The following is an 18,204-nucleotide window of genomic DNA, read 5'->3' on the forward strand; positions in this document are numbered from 1 at the left end:
ACAGACACACACACCACAACCACACCAATCACCTCAGCAGCCACCCTCATCCAAACCAACACATTCACACAAAAGCATACCTGCACATAAAACAACACCAACTAAAATCAAATGCACACACTCACCCGAATACCAAACACCTTTCAAAGAACACACATCCAAACATACACAAAATACACCAGACCCACATGTAACTGCTAAACATACAGACACAGGCACATCACCCACTCCAGCTCCCTCTACCTCTAAATCCCAATCCTCTCCCACCCCTCCTACCCATATTCCCGCTACCAAATTCACATTTCACCTGTTCTTAAACCGTTTCAAACCTAAAAACACCTCTCCCAAGAAATATCTTTGAGGTGCCTGTCTGTGCCCAATAGATTCCCCTTCCATGAGGAGGTTACCCTTTGCCAGTATGTATAGTAGGCAAGTTATGGGCATCCTGTTGTTATGGGAAATGCCTTTTGTTCTCCTTTTATGTTTTTAATTTAATCAAATATTTATGAAGATGTATCTCATTTATTATTAATACTAAAAATTACAATTTTATCTAAACATTATTTTTCAATTACAATTGTTTGATTAAAATAAATGTTAATGACGAAAATATGAATTAAATATTTTTACTTATAAATATGAAAGGAATTTCAACCGATTTCTAAATGTCTTATTTGTAAAGTCCATGCACCAGTAAAAAAAGATTGTGATGAGCATAAAACATTTGGTGCAATCTTTTATCATGATAACTGACACTTAACCAAAAAACACAATTGAAATTGATTTTAAGTGTTAATACATTTGTGTTTATGTAAACTTAATAAGTAAATAAATAAATAAATATGCATTACACCTTACAAAAAAATAGGATAATTTCAAATTAATTAAATACAGAAAATGCACTAGACAAGGAGAAATGTTACATAAATGAATAAATGCAATGATTTCAGTTTAGGACTAACAGTCATTTACATATATATATTTTTAAATTATATACCTTGTCTAGTGTAATTACTAAATTATACCGAATTTAAATTATTAATAAAATGTGTAATGCATATGTTTATAATTTAATAGTTTACGAACAATGAGGAAACATACCTGTAGAAACACATTATGAATTTTGTTTAATGTCATATTTTGTGTAAGTGTCGATGATCGTGAACGAAGCTTGCACCAAATTTGACAATAATAACATTCATTTAATATAGATGTGTTTCTTTAAATATCTTAAATGACAGCATTACACAGAGTTACACAGTTAAGCATTGGACATTGGAAAATTATTACTTGTTAGGAAGATTTCAAAATGCATGAGCCCAGAGCTAATGCAAACGGTAACAAGTAAAACAATAGCTGATCTTCGATTCTGGCGTCAACAGGGTTGATTTTCTCCATGATCAAGTAGCAGCAGCAAACGGAGCACTTGGCCGATCAGGTTCATGGTGGAAAAGGAAGTAAAAACAAAAGGTACATTTCTACCTTATATCCTTTCAAAACCGCCAACTAAGGTAAGGAGGCTTACCCTCCATAGTTACATCGAGGGGAAGGCACATTGTAACTGGCCCAGCGGAAAAATGCGCTGAAGTACCTCCAACAGCAGCCTTTGATGCGATGGATGACTGGTGCAGCCTGCAGGCCTGCAGCACTGTGTTCACTGCCATTTGTGAGGTGGTCAATCATTGCTTTCTATCGTATTAATATTAATGAGGCAGGACTCGTTGCAACCTCCTGGGAATATTCATTTTGGGATGTGTCTGATTAGCACTTCAGTGGCATCACAAAATGTTGGACAGGTTGCAAAACTTATATGCTCAATTTAAACCTACTCGCTGTGGCCTCCCTTTAGATACAGCAGGTCCTTGGAGATCTTACTGCTGAAGAAGTGCAAGGCACAATCTTTAAACATATTTCTACTGCGGCATGATAAAATAAAATATGTCAGCCCCATGTACAAACCATATTTTGCGAGTCGTTAACCTATTAGTGACTCGCAAAATATGGTTTGCGACTCACTATTAGGAAGGGGCATTCCAAGGGCGTCCCTCCCTAATAGCCAGTGCATCAACCATGTAAGATTGTTTTGCAACCGCATTTGCAGTCGCAAAACACTTGCAGTTTACACCCTTTTCAAAAGGGTGATAAGCCACTCGCAAGCGGGAAGGGTTCCCCATCCCCTTTGTGAATGAGTGTGTAAATATTTTTAAGAGCAGGCAGTCTCAGGGACCACTGCCTGCACTTAAAAAATGAAACTGAAAAGTTTCAGTTTTCTTTTTTTAAATATATCCTATTTTCCTTTAAGGAAAGCTGGCTGCATTTTTCAAACAAAATGCTTTATTAAAACAGTTGTCACAGACCACTATCCCTGTGAGTGCAAGCCATTCCCAATGGGGTCCCAAACTGCTTCTCAATTAATACATTGGCAAATGTTGAAAGCTGTACATTTTGTAACCTAGGGTGCAAACTACCTGCAAATTGTTGGTAAATCTTCTCTAAGTTATGAGTTAATGGATGCTGACAAAGTTTTGAGGTGGACTCGAATAGAACTTATCAAAACCTGCCTATATAACTATAGTTGCTAGAATGATAGGTCAGTGCTTAATTTGTAACACAAAAACACCAGGGCCCTCGTCAGGAGGCCACTACAGCTTGCCCCACCCAATGCCCTTACCAACGCTGCTAATGACAATGCCAACACAACTACTAGCCATCATAGTCCTACAAGTGTGACAGTTCAGACTTATCCAGGCCCCCAACGCTGTAAGAATATTCCAGGCCCCCAACGCTGTAAGAATATTCCAGGCCCCCAATGCTGTAAGAATGGCTTGGACAGCAGGTATTGCTTGTTTTAATGCATATTGAATTAATAAGTAGCTGCTGTAATGCTCATCTCTAAGCTAGACAAACAGCCCACCATGTCGTTGACTGTCATAGGTGCCGGTGTTGAGAATTAAATGCCGGTGCTGAGCACCAGAAGCCACCTGTTCAAATTAAGCACTTTGATAGGGCTACCTGTTAGTTGTATTTTCGGGTCTGTGAATCCTATTTAAAATGTTAAAACCCTCCATTATTATTCAGTGAATCAGAAATGGAATTTTGTATTCTCAAATGATGTTTGTGCACCTGAGTCAAGAAAGGACCTTTAAAGTAAAATCAGGTTTCTACTTAGTAGCTAATTTAATGACCTTTCCTTAGCCCACCTTTAATGTATGCAATTCATTCTTCTACTGTGGCTTACTGATATCGATTACAGTTCAACAAGTAAACTTTTGACATTGTGCAATGTGCCCAACTTGGATCCAGCCACAAGAAAATCTTGCAATTACCTACATTCCTTCTTGCTGTACGATTGGACTGATGGCCAGTGTAGTGTCCTGCTGGACACGGTCTAGTTGTTTAAATGATGTAACCCTACACTGTACACCCACCCACCACTGGTGTCACGAGTCAGGTGACCCAGTTAATAAAGGGGGCACGTGCTCTTGGCCCATTTTACCAGCCCACTATCCTGGTGTCTGTGTCTCCATCCCTGAACCTAATGAGGGCCTAGGGCCCGACATCACACTGGCGACGAGGTGGCTGTATCACGGCGTGCAACAGAGAGAATGCTGCCTGCCTAGGAGCAACCCCCCTACAATGATCGGTGCCGGCCGCCGAGAAGCCCGTGGGGCGTGTGTCAAGCCCCGGGGCCATATGCACATGTTGAGGTGACCGGGAGTTATAGTATCAAATAAAAAAAGTGAGATCAGTGGCCACTGATCTCATCCTCGTGTGTACTCACAAACTCTTCCCATAGATTAGGAGTTCCAAACTTTTTTTGTAAATACTTTGTTACATTTTATTCAAAGTGTACTTTCATTGATAGTTTCCACGTTGAGCATATACTATGGCTTAGGCTCTTGGATTCAGAGCATAACACTGTCCTTTATATAGATCCAATGCATTTCGGGGCCATTGTATGCCCCTTCATCAGGGAAAGGATACTGTGATAAAAGGAAAAATAACGTCTTGTAAATGAAGTGTACATCGTGAGATGTGGGTGAACTGTGTGGGGGAAACAGCCTTGTGAATTACGGGGTCACCTTACAAAACCGGGGTACCGTGTGAAAGTCTGAAAAAAATTAGCAGGGTTTTACGTGCTTTCGGAATGTATGCTGGTGGGTCTCTGAAAAGAGAAAGGTCAATGTGTCTGGTTACCGCCAGTGCGCGGTAAATTAAGGAAAAAATAACAGAGTTCAATCAAAGCAGGCTCGTGTGGCACACGAAAAAACTAACCTGGAGTTTAATGTTCCGAAAAAACGGTCCGTTCACCAACGCCGGTCTGGACATGAATGTCGGCAGCCGCGTTTACTCGGTTTCAAGGACTCGCGGTCACGTGGTCGTGGAGAGTAGGAAGTTGAGAGAAAGGGAAAAAAGACTCACGCGTGTGGTTGTGATGATCGGGATAAGGTTGTAGGTATACAGCCTAGGAATTTTATGTTAAGGATGGAAGTGTGATTGGGGTGTGCTGAAAATATGTGATGTGGTGGGGGTACGTGTCATGTAGTCATTCGTAATGGACTAAAAAAGCAGTGAAATAAAAAACAGTAAATAATAAAAATGGTAAACAAAAAAACTTAATCAAAGAAAACATCATCAAAGACATCACAGTGAATTCACACAGGACATACTAGGTTGCTCGAAAAAGCAACTATTACAGGTAGCAAGAGTATTCGATTCTGTCGTTGAGGCCGAATGGCTTCTGTGTAGAAAGTCTATAAATCCAGGTATTTTCACGTTGTAACTGATACAATTTTGGCACGCCTTCTCCACCATCTATTGGCTTTCTTCCTTAATAGAGCAATGATGAGGGTTTTGTTGGTGATTGTGAGGCATGAGCTTGTGTTGGTTGGTTACTGTACCTTTCCTGCAGGTGACTGCCAGTTTATGCTCTTTCCTGCATTGGCTGAAAAGCCAGCCTGCTTGATAATGAACACAAAGCATTTGAATTGCCACAGCAAACACAAGCCAGTGGGCCAGATGAGGTAGCCACTGCATTGATTTAACAGAATTGTGAACAGTGGGTGGTTCCTCTTGCCCCCTGTTTCAGCTGTTTTCCAACACTTGGATAAGCTTAGTGAGCTGTCAAAATATTGAGTTTAGCTGTAATTTGTTAACAGGTATATTCCCTAAAACATGGAAAGGAAGTATCATTACTCTGATCCTTAAGGAAGGATGCCAGAACCAAGGTCGTATCTTTGTAAGTGAAATAATTCTGGCAATGTGAGTCTAAGATTTCCCAACAATTTCCAGGGCGAACCAACTAAAACAAGCATTGGCAGAGCCAATAGGTCTCACCTTGGGGACCTGCCTCATAACTAAATACGTATAAGGTCCCAAAGGCGAGACCTATTGGCTATACCAATGCTTGTTTTGAAAGTGTTGTCTTCAAACAGCAAAGTGTGGATTTTGCTTTGCCATTTCGTTCTTCTTTCCCATGTTCAACACTTCACATTTTCCCTAGAGCTGGCTGTCTGGTATTAAAAAAAAGGTAAAGTGTTGGCTGGTAACACAAAGGAATAGCATGCTACGCCGTTTTTCTAAAACACGACAGTAGTAGTGTTTACAGAAACACAAGCCCCGCAGAAATATCAATTGAGGGTGTTAATAAGTGCGATAAAGAATCAAGGGACAGTGAAAGAACTGAAGGGAACAAAACAGGCGTGGAAAGATCGAGAAGCAAAACAAATCCAAGGGCTGAAAGAGAATCAAAGAACAGAAAAAGACTTGGATAACAACAGATTCTAAGGGCAGAAAAATAAATGAATAGGAAAAGAATCAAAGTTGACAACGAAGAAAGATTAAAATAAGAGAAAAGTTAACAATAGAAAGAACAAACGAAAACTGGAGAGAATCAAAAAGGAGAAAAGGAGCCCAAACCTTGCTTAGTAGAAGAATGAAAAGAGGGAGAAAAATAATGAAATACACCAGAGAAGTGGTTATGAACAAAGTTATACTGCGAGAGTAGCAGAGCACACTGTTTACAGCTTACGGTGAAGGCAAAGATTTGATTCATTACTCCTCCTTCACCCAAGAGACTTCCGTGTATTTGAGACAGCAGTAAAATCCATGAGAAAATAAGTGTGCATGAGAATTCAAACTCTGTACAAGGAGGGGTGGAAAACAACAAAGCCTTGTTAACATATATATGGTCTTTTAAAGACCTGTGAAGTACTCTGGCGCTGCTGTGTGTATGCCTGTGAAGCTGTCTCAGCCCGGGCTGACACACATGACAGGGGCAGGGGGCTGCAGCCCTTTCATCCCAATCGGCACTGTGCGCCTGATCTACAGCATGCAAAGGTCAGCGGCCTCAGGATCTAGCCTGGCAATTCCAGCTAGAGCAAAATAAGTTTGGTGCAAGAAAAAGAAAAAAAAGAAAATGGACTACCTCTGCGAGGCCCGCAAATAGAGCCCGTTAGAGACCTGTTTCGAGGCCCCCCGAAAATAACTGCCTATGCTCAGACCCGGACTGACCCGGCCCACTTAAAGTTCTTATCATAACTGTAATTGTACTCCAACCAGGCATGCAATGCCCAGAGGGCTGAGAGTGCTTCAGCCCCCCCGCCCCCTGATTTTTCATAGCCCGAGCTGAAGCTGTGTGGGTGTCTTCAAAGGAAAAAATAGGGGGCTACAGCTGATTCACAACATCCAAGGCAAAAACGTCCCAAAGTGAGGGATCAAACTGTGCAAGGCAGTGCACCTGTAGGAAAGCAGGTGTGATTCCACCCCTCAAAAATTAGCTTTGTTCAGTCCCTGGTCCAAGCTCAAGCAGAGGAAGGTGGAACAATAGGCAATCTATCACAGGGAGGTGTGACCACCTCCCAGACAGGATTTAGTGTATGAGGACTGGGTCGGTGTGCTTCCCAGTGACCTAAAGTCTAATGATGGGCACATTTGGTGTCCCTGTGCAAAGTCCAGTTCAAACCAGTCCTGGGAGTGGTTAGCGGCTGCTCTGGAGCAAAAGAGGTCAAAGGACATGGGAGTAACCTCCCCACTGTCCAGACCCTTCCCCGGGAGGGTCCCCTAAATCTTTCCGTCCCTCTCCCGTGGGTACAAAAGGGCTTACCTGGCTGTAGGACCCTGGGTTCAACGTGGACATGATTCTGGACATGAAACCACTGAATTTCGACCATCTGGACACTCTGGACATCGCTGCACTTTGTTTGCACCCGACTTCGTCTCCCCTTCAGTCTGAAGCATCGTCTGTGCCTGTGCACCGTACAGGCTCTGTGCTGAACCTGTGGAGCATCAAGGACAACTGGAGATATCTCTCTTGGAGTGAAGGAGTTACTCCCCTGCATCGCAGGCACCACATTCCGACTGACCGGTCTGCTGATCCTGAGCTCCAATGGACTTCCAAGGCACTAGTACACAGGAAGTGGGTGTCTATGTCCCTCGAGGTCATAGCCACCCTCTTACCAAGCTTGAGGCCAGAATACCTTGTGAGGGCTGCAAAACCTGTACCCCTGAGCATCGCAATCATTTGCAAGTGCATATGTTTGTTGGCAGTTCCTGAGCAAGTGCATTGGGCTCCGAGTAGCCCCACGCTCTGGCACTATTTCCTACTAAGAACTCCAGCCTCCACGCACCGATTGCTCCGTAGGCTGCTGTTTGGTGAAATGACTCGAGGTCCTCTCGCGACTCCTGTACCTCTGGCCAGTGGGTCCATTTGAGGGCTAACTTAGCTTTTCCTGGGCTTTCTTGGTTGCTCCAGGCCTGCCCTGACTCCCCTTGCTGTGGTGAGTCTCCTGGATCTTGCTGGTCTGAACCGTAACCTTCTTTGACCTGCTATGTGGGTTGCCATTGCCAAGGCTTGTTGGTGCTCCCGTTGGACACTGACCCCTCAGCACTTGACATCCTTTGTGGGACAGCTCGTGTCTGGCTCCTGGTTGTCCTGGACATCTCCTGGTCCCCCTAACTGCAGAGTCAAGAACTTCATCAACGCACCTGAAGCACCTGACATCAGTGGGCATTTGTCTATGGAGTCCCTTATCACTACTGAGTGACCCAGACTCTGTCCCATCTGCTTGCACAAGAATACAACTTTGGATTCCAGCTGACACTTTTCTTCCTTACCGGAGTGGCTCTTCTTTGAAGCCTCCATTGAGATCGACGGTGGTTTCCGATGCCTTGTTCAGACATATGCACCCGGATCCCCTGGGATAGGTAATTCTGGTACTACAGTATCCATGGGTTGGGTAGCTCTCCAATCTCCTAAGTTCCATGGGGTTTCTTCAAAGTCCAATGGGAAGGGTCCTTAAACTTTAAAACTCCAACCACGACTCTCCCATAGAATTGTACGGAGCACGTTGTTGTGCTACCGCACTGCACCCCGTCCTCCGTGGGGTCCCTACTTACTCACCTTGGGTGGGTCCTTGAGGTCCCAGTGATTCTACACCCTCTAGACACTGTCTTGACTCAAGTGGTAGTTCTTATACCACTATTTTAGTATATGGTTTGGTCCCCCCCTGGGGCCCACTGTGTATTGGTGCTATTTACTATTGTTTCTATGCTACAGTGTTGTGTGCTTTGTGATTATCTTCGTGTAGAAGATACTGTGTCATACTAGAGAGTGTTATATGAATAAATACATATTTTTATAACTACTGTGGGGTTCTCCTTTCATTTAAGCAATACTACAAGGTTGCATTCTGGTACAACAAGCTGCTTAACATTCCTTCAAGACTAAGCCTGAAGGATGCTCTCCACAGCTACCACTTGAATAGAGTTCTAAGGTTATCTGTGACCTCTTAAATCACCACATGGGTTGTTTGGACTGGTACAGGGTGCCCACTTTAATTGATTGATAGGCTTTATTTCGGTATAAAAATACCATAAAAGCACGTACAAGGAGTATAAAACACAGTATTTAAAACAATCACTTTCCAAATATACAAGAGAAAAAAAACAATGAAAAAGAGTGTTAAAAACAGTTAAAACAAGATTAAATTGATACTGAAAGCCTTCTTGCACGAATCAACCAACACCGTTTTAAAAATTTTGACACAGAACAAGCAATCAAAGTTGATGTGTCAGACATTAAAATTCGTAATGCGACTTTTTAGTGACGGGTGCCTAAAAGTCTGCATAGGGGTTTAAGCCATCGCCTCCTGGCCGCACAATAATCCGGACATTCGAAGAGAATGTGGGCTACCGACTCCACACGAGTGGGACAGCACGCACAAGAGGGAGATATCTGATTAGGGGATTTCCAACGGGCAACTAATTCGCCTACTGGTAATGTTCCCACTCTAAACTTAAAGTACAGGGTACGATCCAGAGGGATGGAAATCGTGTCAAGGTAGGGTTCATAAGCCACCACGTCTTTAATCCCCAAGAAGGCTACAGTGGAATTGCAATGACTTGGGTCTAACAGTAGTTTGAAAGAGACCCAATCCCAATACAATTTCTTAATCACAGCTTTGGGAGGGGCAGATCTCTATGCCCAAGCCTCACCTAGCCCAACCTCCACTAGCAGCCGTTTTACATCCCTCAACCATTTAATCCTAGACCAGCCTGTCATTGCCATTATCTCTAATAGTGCTTCTGCATAGGAGGCTAATTCTGGCACCCGCCACAGCCGAGCCCAGAGAAGCAAGGGGCGAAGTTGCGCATGATCCTTGATCGATTTACAGCCTAAGTCAAGGGACACTGGGACAGTTGGAGTGCTCGTCGGGAGAGCCATCAGATCTTTCAAAAATTTGCTCTCCGATTTTGCAAGCACATCCAAATTACAAGTACCCCACAACTCGGCCCCATAAAGGGCAGCGCTAACCCCTCTAGCTTTGTAAATCTCCATCACTATAGGTTTACTTGTGGTGGAGCGTTGTTCCTTGAGTAATGTTCCACCCACTCTTTTATGGCCAAGGAGCATTTTGTTAATATGTGGAGTCCAACTTAGCGAATCATTAAGGCGGATGCCCAGATAGTCAAACTCGGGTACCCTCTCCAATGGAACAGAATTTAAAATTGGCGGGCGCCCTGGATTTTTGGGGGGGTTCATAATCAAATATTTGGTTTTATCAGTGTTGATTACCAACCCCCTCAGTGAACAAAACTCCTGAAAGTTATTCAGGAGGCTCTGAAGGCCCATTGGGGACTTTGAAATAAGCAGGGTGTCATCTGCGAAAAGCAGTGTAGGAATCCTTTTACCCGCCAGGGAAGGAGCATCGGAGGGATGTCTTAGCAAGTGCTCTACCACTCCGTTCACATAGAGAGAGAACAGAGTGGGAGCTAGAATGCATCCCTGATGTACGCCCCTTCCCACAGGAATCCTATCAGTTTTTTCCCCGTTCTTGCCCCATCGCACCTGTGCAAAATTACCTTTCTGTAGTCTCACAAGGAGGGATAGAATATACGAAGGGAGCCCTAGTTCTGCTAAGACCTTCCACATCTCCTCTCTAGGTACCAGGTCAAAGGCAGTCTTAAGGTCTATAAAGGCCAAGTATAGACTGCCTTTGCCCAGCACCACCACCTTCCAATACAAGAGGGCAAGTCTAAAAGCCTGTTCAATAGTCCCGGTTCCCAAGCGAAAACCGGCTTGGAGATCCGACAGAATGTTATTGTCGTCCACTCACTGGAGCACCCTTCTCCAAATCACCTTCCCTGCCAATTTTTGGGAGGAATCAATAAGGCTTATTGGCCTATAATTAGCAGGGTTGTCCCGGCACCCCTTAATGAATATCGGGACAACCTCTGGCCCCTTCCAGGAGTCTGGTATAGGCGCACCTCCGTTAATAGCATTGAGTAGAGAGGAAATCAGCTTTCCCCATTCCTTAGGGCTAGCCCTTATCAAATCACCCGGTATACCATCCGGCCCTGCTGCTTTAAGAGGAACCAATGATTTAATTGCATCTTCTACCTCTCTAGTGGAAAAAGAAACATTCTCGCTACCCCCTGCACAGATGGCTACAGAAAAAGTTTTATTAGAAGCCAGCCCAGTAGTAGTATAGAGGCTAGAGAAATGGTCGAACAAGGCCTGGGCAGGGATCTTACATGTCAGCAGAGTGCTATCTGGCCTATACCTAGCTCTTATAAGGTTCCAGAAGCTTCTAGCGTCCCTGCTCTTGCTTGCGTCCATAAGATCTGACCAAAGCCTGTCCTCCCATTCTCTCTTGGCTGCCGCGATAATCCGGGAATACTCTTTCCTAGCTAGTCTAATCGCGAGCTGGGATCTACTTTTAACAGCAATGATCAGGGCATTTTTCTTCCCCCTACATTCTTGAGTGTACCAACCAGGGGGATTCGGCCGCTTTTTGCTATTACCGGTTCGTGATGCCTTGTATGGGGGAGTGAAGAGGTCGCTCAAGGCTAAGATTGTATCACAACATATCACTGTGGCTTCCCCTGACAGAGGAGTCAAAAAATTCATTTTGGACTGAGCTGTGTCTAAAAGAGCCGCAATTACTTCCACTTTCTCTTCATCCATAATAAGCTTGCTCCATTTCAGGCGTCTGCCACAGTTAGAAGGATGTACTTCCTGTGGGGTAGGCACTGAAAGGGACGTAAGCGCCCCCTGTATCCTGGTCCCCAACGGACAGAGAGTAAGAGAGAGGGGATTGTGATCACTCTCAACTGAAGAGAGGACCTCCATATCCTGTAGGAAGGGCCAAAGTTTTACGTCATGGAGAATATAATCTATCCTGGACGTATGGTTCACCCTGTTGTAAGTATGGGCTCCAGCTGGGTCTGACGATGTCCTTCCATTAACAGACCTCAGCCCGAATTCCATATTTAAGGAGTTAATTTGAATCACCACCTTTGTCCACCTCCTGATGGGGGGTATAGTCAGAGGGGGTATCCCTCTCCGTATATCGTCCTCGGTAATTCCCAGGCTGTCCTCCAGGCCAAGGGGCTCGAACGTACAATTTAGGTCTCCTGCGACCAAGACATGCGAACAAGCAGGGCGCTGCCTAAGCAGAGACTCCAGCCCTGATACTATGGGTGAGTGAATGCCTCCCTTCGTGCCCCTAGCATAAATATTATAAATATCCAAGGTCAGCCCCCCCTCCCCCCCGAAGTCCTTTAACTGATATGCCCAATAGATCAAGGGAATTAGACACATACTGGGTAACTTGGCACCCAAGGGAGATAGCTACCCATACAAGGAGGCCTCCTGAAGGGCGGTCCCTCCCCGAGGAGGGGGACTCTGCGGGTATAAGAAAAGATGAATAACCCACCTTAAGGCAAGGCTCCCTACTCCAAGTTTCTTGAAAAATACAAATAGAGTAGTGTTGTATATTAGAAGTATAACTCCACAGATGGATGTTGCAGGAAACAGCTTTATTGCAGCACAGAACAGGTAAGCCCAAACCTCCCCTGGCCAGAGCTCCAACTGCCAACAGGGCGAAGGAGAACTCCAGAACCAAGAACATTACAGAGATCTAGAGTGCTAGCTCAGGAGATGAGCTAAGCACTGTACAACATATCTTCCCCCCTTAACAAGGAAAGAAAACAACATCATATAAAAGATCAAACAAAAATCAATGTACATAATCATTCAAGTAAGTAGGTGGACGACGAGAACGAGTACACCTCAAACTAGCTTCTGATGAGGAAGAAGAAGAAGTAGTGGGAACAGTTGTAATAGAGGCAGTTTCAACTGAATAATTTTCTTGTGTACTCAAGGAAGTGGAAGCATCACCACTACCCACCTCCCCCCGTACAATTGGTTGAGAAGTGAAAGAGGAGCTACCATCAGAAGTTAACAAGTACCCATTACATCCCTCAGGACTACTAGGTATTACGTCATCAGAACAGTCAATCTTCCTTTGGTATAGCGCAACTCTCCTATAATTCCAACTTTCCCCATTGGTCAAAACAACAAAATGTGGAAAAACCCTTTTGACTCTAAAGGGACCTCTAAACTTGCTAAGACCCTTGGCACATCTTCCTGGCTTTACTTTGACCAGATCTCCTACAGATATAGGTAAAGAAACACTGCCCTGGGATAAAGACACCTCACTTTCAGAGCCCCTCAACCATGCAGGAGTCAATCTTGACACTGGAGTACGCCCTCGCATCAACTCAAAAGGGGATTTTTCTCCATTCTTATGGGGTGTTGACCGGTAGGCCCAAACAAGTTCTTGTACCCGCTCATGGGAAAAACAACCACCTTCAACAAACATTTGAATCACCCCTTTTACAAGACGGTTTACCCTCTCGCAAAGGCCATTTCCTTGCGGATTGTATAAACTCGTCCTCTGATGCTTGATGCCACATTCACGCACAAACTGAGTCATTTTTGATGAAGTCAGTTGAGTGCCATTATCTGTGATAAGAACAGAAGGGTATCCTTCATTCAAAAACACGCCTTTAAGAAAGCTAATGGTAGTATCAGTGTTTATCTCTCTCACAAACTGTACACAAAGCCACTTCGAATAACAGTCTATTACAACAATAGCATAACGTTGATTTAACGGCAATTCACTCATGGGACCTATAAAATCCAAACACACACTATGCCATGGTATATTTTCAAAACCAATTTTCTGCGTAGACTGAGACCCCAACACTTTCAGACGTTTCTCCCCTTCCTTGCAGAAATTACACCTTAAAACACAATCTACTGCATCACAATCGACAGAGGGCCACCAAAATTTTTCCTTAACCCGACGTTGCGTGAGACTTTGGCCCAAATGTCCCTCATGGGCTAAGTCTAGGATCCTACACCTTAAAGAACTAGGTGGAATATAACGGTCACCTCTCATTAAAACATGCTCCCCTTCTAAGGAGAGTTCGTCTAAGACTTTTAAAAACGGTCTGACTTGAGGTTCAACAGTACTCTCTCTTCTTGCTCCTTTCGACACAAGGTTTATGACAGCTTTTAGAACCTGATCATCTTCCATACCTTTTGACCATTCGCCACGAGAAAAAGAACCACCACCTACACTCGTAACATCATCCATTACAGCAACTGCTACATCATCTAAAATATCCTCTACTGAATCTTCACTACTAGAAGATCGCATAGGAAGTCGTGACAGGCAATCCGCTTGAATGTTTTTCCATCCATGAACAAACTCAATTTCACATTGGTAATCTTGTAGGCGAGAGGCTAACCTTGCTAAACGTGGAGACCCCTTTCCAGCACCTCCCGGAGCCAACACATTTAAGAGAGGTTTATGATCTGTACGAAGGATACATTTGTAACCCCACAGATAGGTCCTAAAATAACTCGTGCCCCAAGCAGCAGCAAGAGCCTCACGTTCTATAACCGAGTAATTCGACTCTGAGATAGATAATGGCCTAGAGGCAAACGCTATAGTCTTTTCCACTCCACCATGTTTTTGTAAAAGAACTGCACCAAGACCTACAATACTAGCATCCACCATCAAAATAGAGGACCGAGCAGTATCAAACGGTGTAAGGACATTGGCAGACTTTAGTTCTTTTTTTATCATATCGAAGCAAGACCCGTGCTCAACAGTCCAATTGAACTTAACACCCTTCTTCAACAAATTCCTCAAAGGAGCTGTCTTTGAAGAAAAATCCTTCACAAATTTCGAGTAAAACTCGATCAGACCCATGAAGGATCGAAGTTGATCCTTATCAACTGGAGAAGGAGCTTGTTCAATGGCCTCTAACAAATTCTTTTTTGGTTTAATTCCTTCCTCAGACAGGCAAAAACCCAAGTACTCTATTTCTTTCAAAAGGAATGCACACTTCTCTTTTCTCAATGTCAGACCAGCAACATCTACTCTTTGTAACACATTCCACAAAATCTCATTGTGTTCTTCTAGTGAATTTCCATATATCAAGATATCATCCTGAAAGTAAAGGACTTTATTTAACCCTTTAAACACTTCAGAAACAAGTCTCTGGAATACACTAGCGGCAGAGACAAGTCCGAAGGGCAATCTCGTGAATTGGAATGTCCCCTCACTAGTGATGAATGCGGTAAGATGTTTGGAGCTGTCATCTAGGCAAGTTTGATGATAAGCATGCTTTAGATCCAGTTTACTAAAGAACTTGGCCCCTTTAAGTGTCGAAACTAGCTCATTAATGTTTGGTAGGGGAAATACATCTGCAACCACACATCTATTGAGTGAGCGTAAGTCTACACAGAACCTAATTTTATTGTCTGGTTTCTGGGAAATCACTACAGGCGAAATCCAGGGAGATGCTTCAATTGGTTCGATAATACCACCTTGAAGCATTTCTTCTAAAGTGGACTTAACTTCTTTACGTAGGGCAAAAGGGACTTTCCTCACTTTATGTTGGACAGGACAACTACCCTCCTTGAGTATTATGCGATGAGAATATCCTATAAGTTCCCCCAATTGGTCTCTGAACACATTTTTAAATTCGTCTAGTATCTCACCAATAGAAGACTTATCAACTATTGATACAGGATCATCAGACCTGGGATCCACTACAATGTGTAGGTCAAATTGGTGGTGACGACCTAATATGGCCGGTCCTTCAGTCGAAATGTAAACTTTTCCAGGTGCCGATCTATTTCTGAATTCAATCTTTGACTCGAAATAGCCCAATAGATCAATTTTCTCGCCTTGATATCCAGACGGAAAAATATCACACTCTTTCAATACTCTCTCGCCCCACACACTCTTCATTAAGGATAGAGGGATGATGGTCCACTTTGAACCTGTGTCAACCATGAGATTCACTACCCTCTCATCAATTTTGAACTCAGCTTTGAAAGGATTCCCTCTTCGATCTTTGCATGAACATACAGTGTCAGACAAAATTAATATCTTATTCTTTTCACGTCTCACATCAGTATAGTCATTAATTACAGTCACCCTTGAATTGTTTTTGTTTTTACACATCTTTGCAAAGTGTCCCGTTTTCCCACAACGTAGACACTCTTTATTATTTGCAAAGCAAAACTTAGCATCTGAAGAATGTGAAAAACTCCCACACCTCGAACACACTTTCTGACTATTCTTACTACTCGAGGTTTGTTGAATATTCTTTTTCTGAAGAATATAGCCTTTTTTTCTTACGATAGCAATCGCCATAGCTTCATCATCACTATTGTCACTAGTCATACTCTTATTGGAAACTTCTGCAACTTTAGTTTCCAAGCCACTCTTCTGCAACTCTCTCATACATTTCTCACTCTCTTCTACTACTTTAGCCAATTCTATCGCAACTTTCAATGTTGGATTTTTTGCTGCCCATAATCGTTCTTGAACTTTTCTGTTATTGGCTTGAACAATCAGTTGGTCTCTTATAAGTTCATCCGCCATTTGGCCAAAGTTGCATTTCACTGATAGTTCACGTAGACGCGCAACAAACTCATCAATGCTCTCTTCCGCTAACTGTTTGTTCTTGTAGAATTTGTATCTCTGTAAGACAAGGTTTTCTTCCTTACCGAATCTGGTTTCAAGTCTTTCTACTGCCTCTTTAAATTCATCTAAATCTGCTTGTGACCCTGAAGGTAATACTTGTGGTAAGTATTTAAACAGACGTTGTCCTTCTTTACCTAAAGTCGTCATCAAGAGAGCTTTCTTGCGCTTAGGTGAGAAATCCTCCCCGTCTAAAGCTTGGATATAGTTGTTAAACATTATTATCCAGTCTTCCCACATTATGGGTGGATTCCCTGGCTCGCACAAAAATTGTGGTGGTAGTGCAACATTAATTGCTTGAGCCATTGGATTGAAATGTAAAGTACTGTAGCATGAAACAGTTGTCACACAAGCACGTTATGTATAATTTTTTTTTTTTTTTTCACAGAGAACAGAAAACAGTCTGCATATATTTATCCTTTCACTCGATTTAAATGCTTACTCTACTTTATAATTCTGAAGATCCGCCAAATAATGACGTTTTAGGTAGTCCGTAGTGATAATCCGCTGCACCACGGTGTTTCCGAGAGCTTGAAGTGAAGATATCCGTGAAACGCGTCGCTTCGCAACCACTGACAACAGACAGAAAATTCATTTAAAATGGCCGATTTACGTCAGTTACGTCTGACGTCTGTTGTCACACACGCATGAACGTGTGCGTCTCAGGCATGTGCATGAAGACGATGCGTACAGTGTCAGAGAAGCGCAGTTGTGCGTTTCAGTGTACGCTTCAGCATGCGCTCCAGCAGTGCGCGTAGGAGATGCGCAACTCACCCAGTTACGTCGTGCGCTTCAGCGTGCGCTCCAGCAGTGCGTGTGCGCGACTCACCAAATCACATCACGAAAGACGTTGGAGGACGTGACGTCACTTTCGTCGGCACACAGAGAAAACCTCGTAATCTCCCAAAAATCACGATCGGTTCCACTGCAACTAACGCCAATACGCTGAAGTCTCCTCTCGGTCTGCATACCACGCGGGTTCGTGAGGAATCGGTGCTGCTGTCCTATAATTTCTTAATTAGCTGCAATCTTCAATAGGAAGCTGTGGCCAGACGTATTTCAAGTCCAAGTCGCCAAATGTTGTATATTAGAAGTATAACTCCACAGATGGATGTTGCAGGAAACAGCTTTATTGCAGCACAGAACAGGTAAGCCCAAACCTCCCCTGGCCAGAGCTCCAACTGCCAACAGGGCGAAGGAGAACTCCAGAACCAAGAACATTACAGAGATCTAGAGTGCTAGCTCAGGAGATGAGCTAAGCACTGTACAACAAGTAGCCCTCCACAAAGGTATTCCAGCCAGGAAGAGCCAGCTTCATCAGAATGCCCGCAACATTCCAGCTAAGAATCCTTAAGTTTGGATCCGCCACAGCAGGCTCGCCGCGGGATTCGGGACTAGATAACTCCTCCCTCTTATTTAGTGCCCAAGGTGCTCTTCCTACAGCCGGGGTAGAACCGTTAGTTGGGGGGCTGCATAAAGCAGGGGTAGGAGGGGGGTTTTCATCATCAAGGCCAGAGACATATGACTCTGGCACAGAACCCAGACTCAATCAAGATGGATCCACCCCAGGGAAAGTATCGTTTCAGTATCCTGGGATCCTCCCATATGGCTCTGACCATGCTGCTGGCTGAGGAGGTAAGGGGATAGAGTGATTCTTGGGGAAGATAAAGTTATGCATCCGTCTACCTCCTGTCTGGATGCCATATGGGTTACCTACAGGTCTCGGGTAGAAGTAAGTCAAATCGACTACCCCAATGCCAGCACCGCCAGTCCCCGGATTTTGGTTACAGATTGTTTGGGCAACCCTGACATCCTTAAAATTAACCACCACACAGTCACCCTCAAACTGCTT

The sequence above is a fragment of the Lissotriton helveticus genome, chromosome 7 (assembly GCF_964261635.1).
Source record: "Lissotriton helveticus chromosome 7, aLisHel1.1, whole genome shotgun sequence".
Taxonomy (NCBI): domain Eukaryota; kingdom Metazoa; phylum Chordata; class Amphibia; order Caudata; family Salamandridae; genus Lissotriton; species Lissotriton helveticus.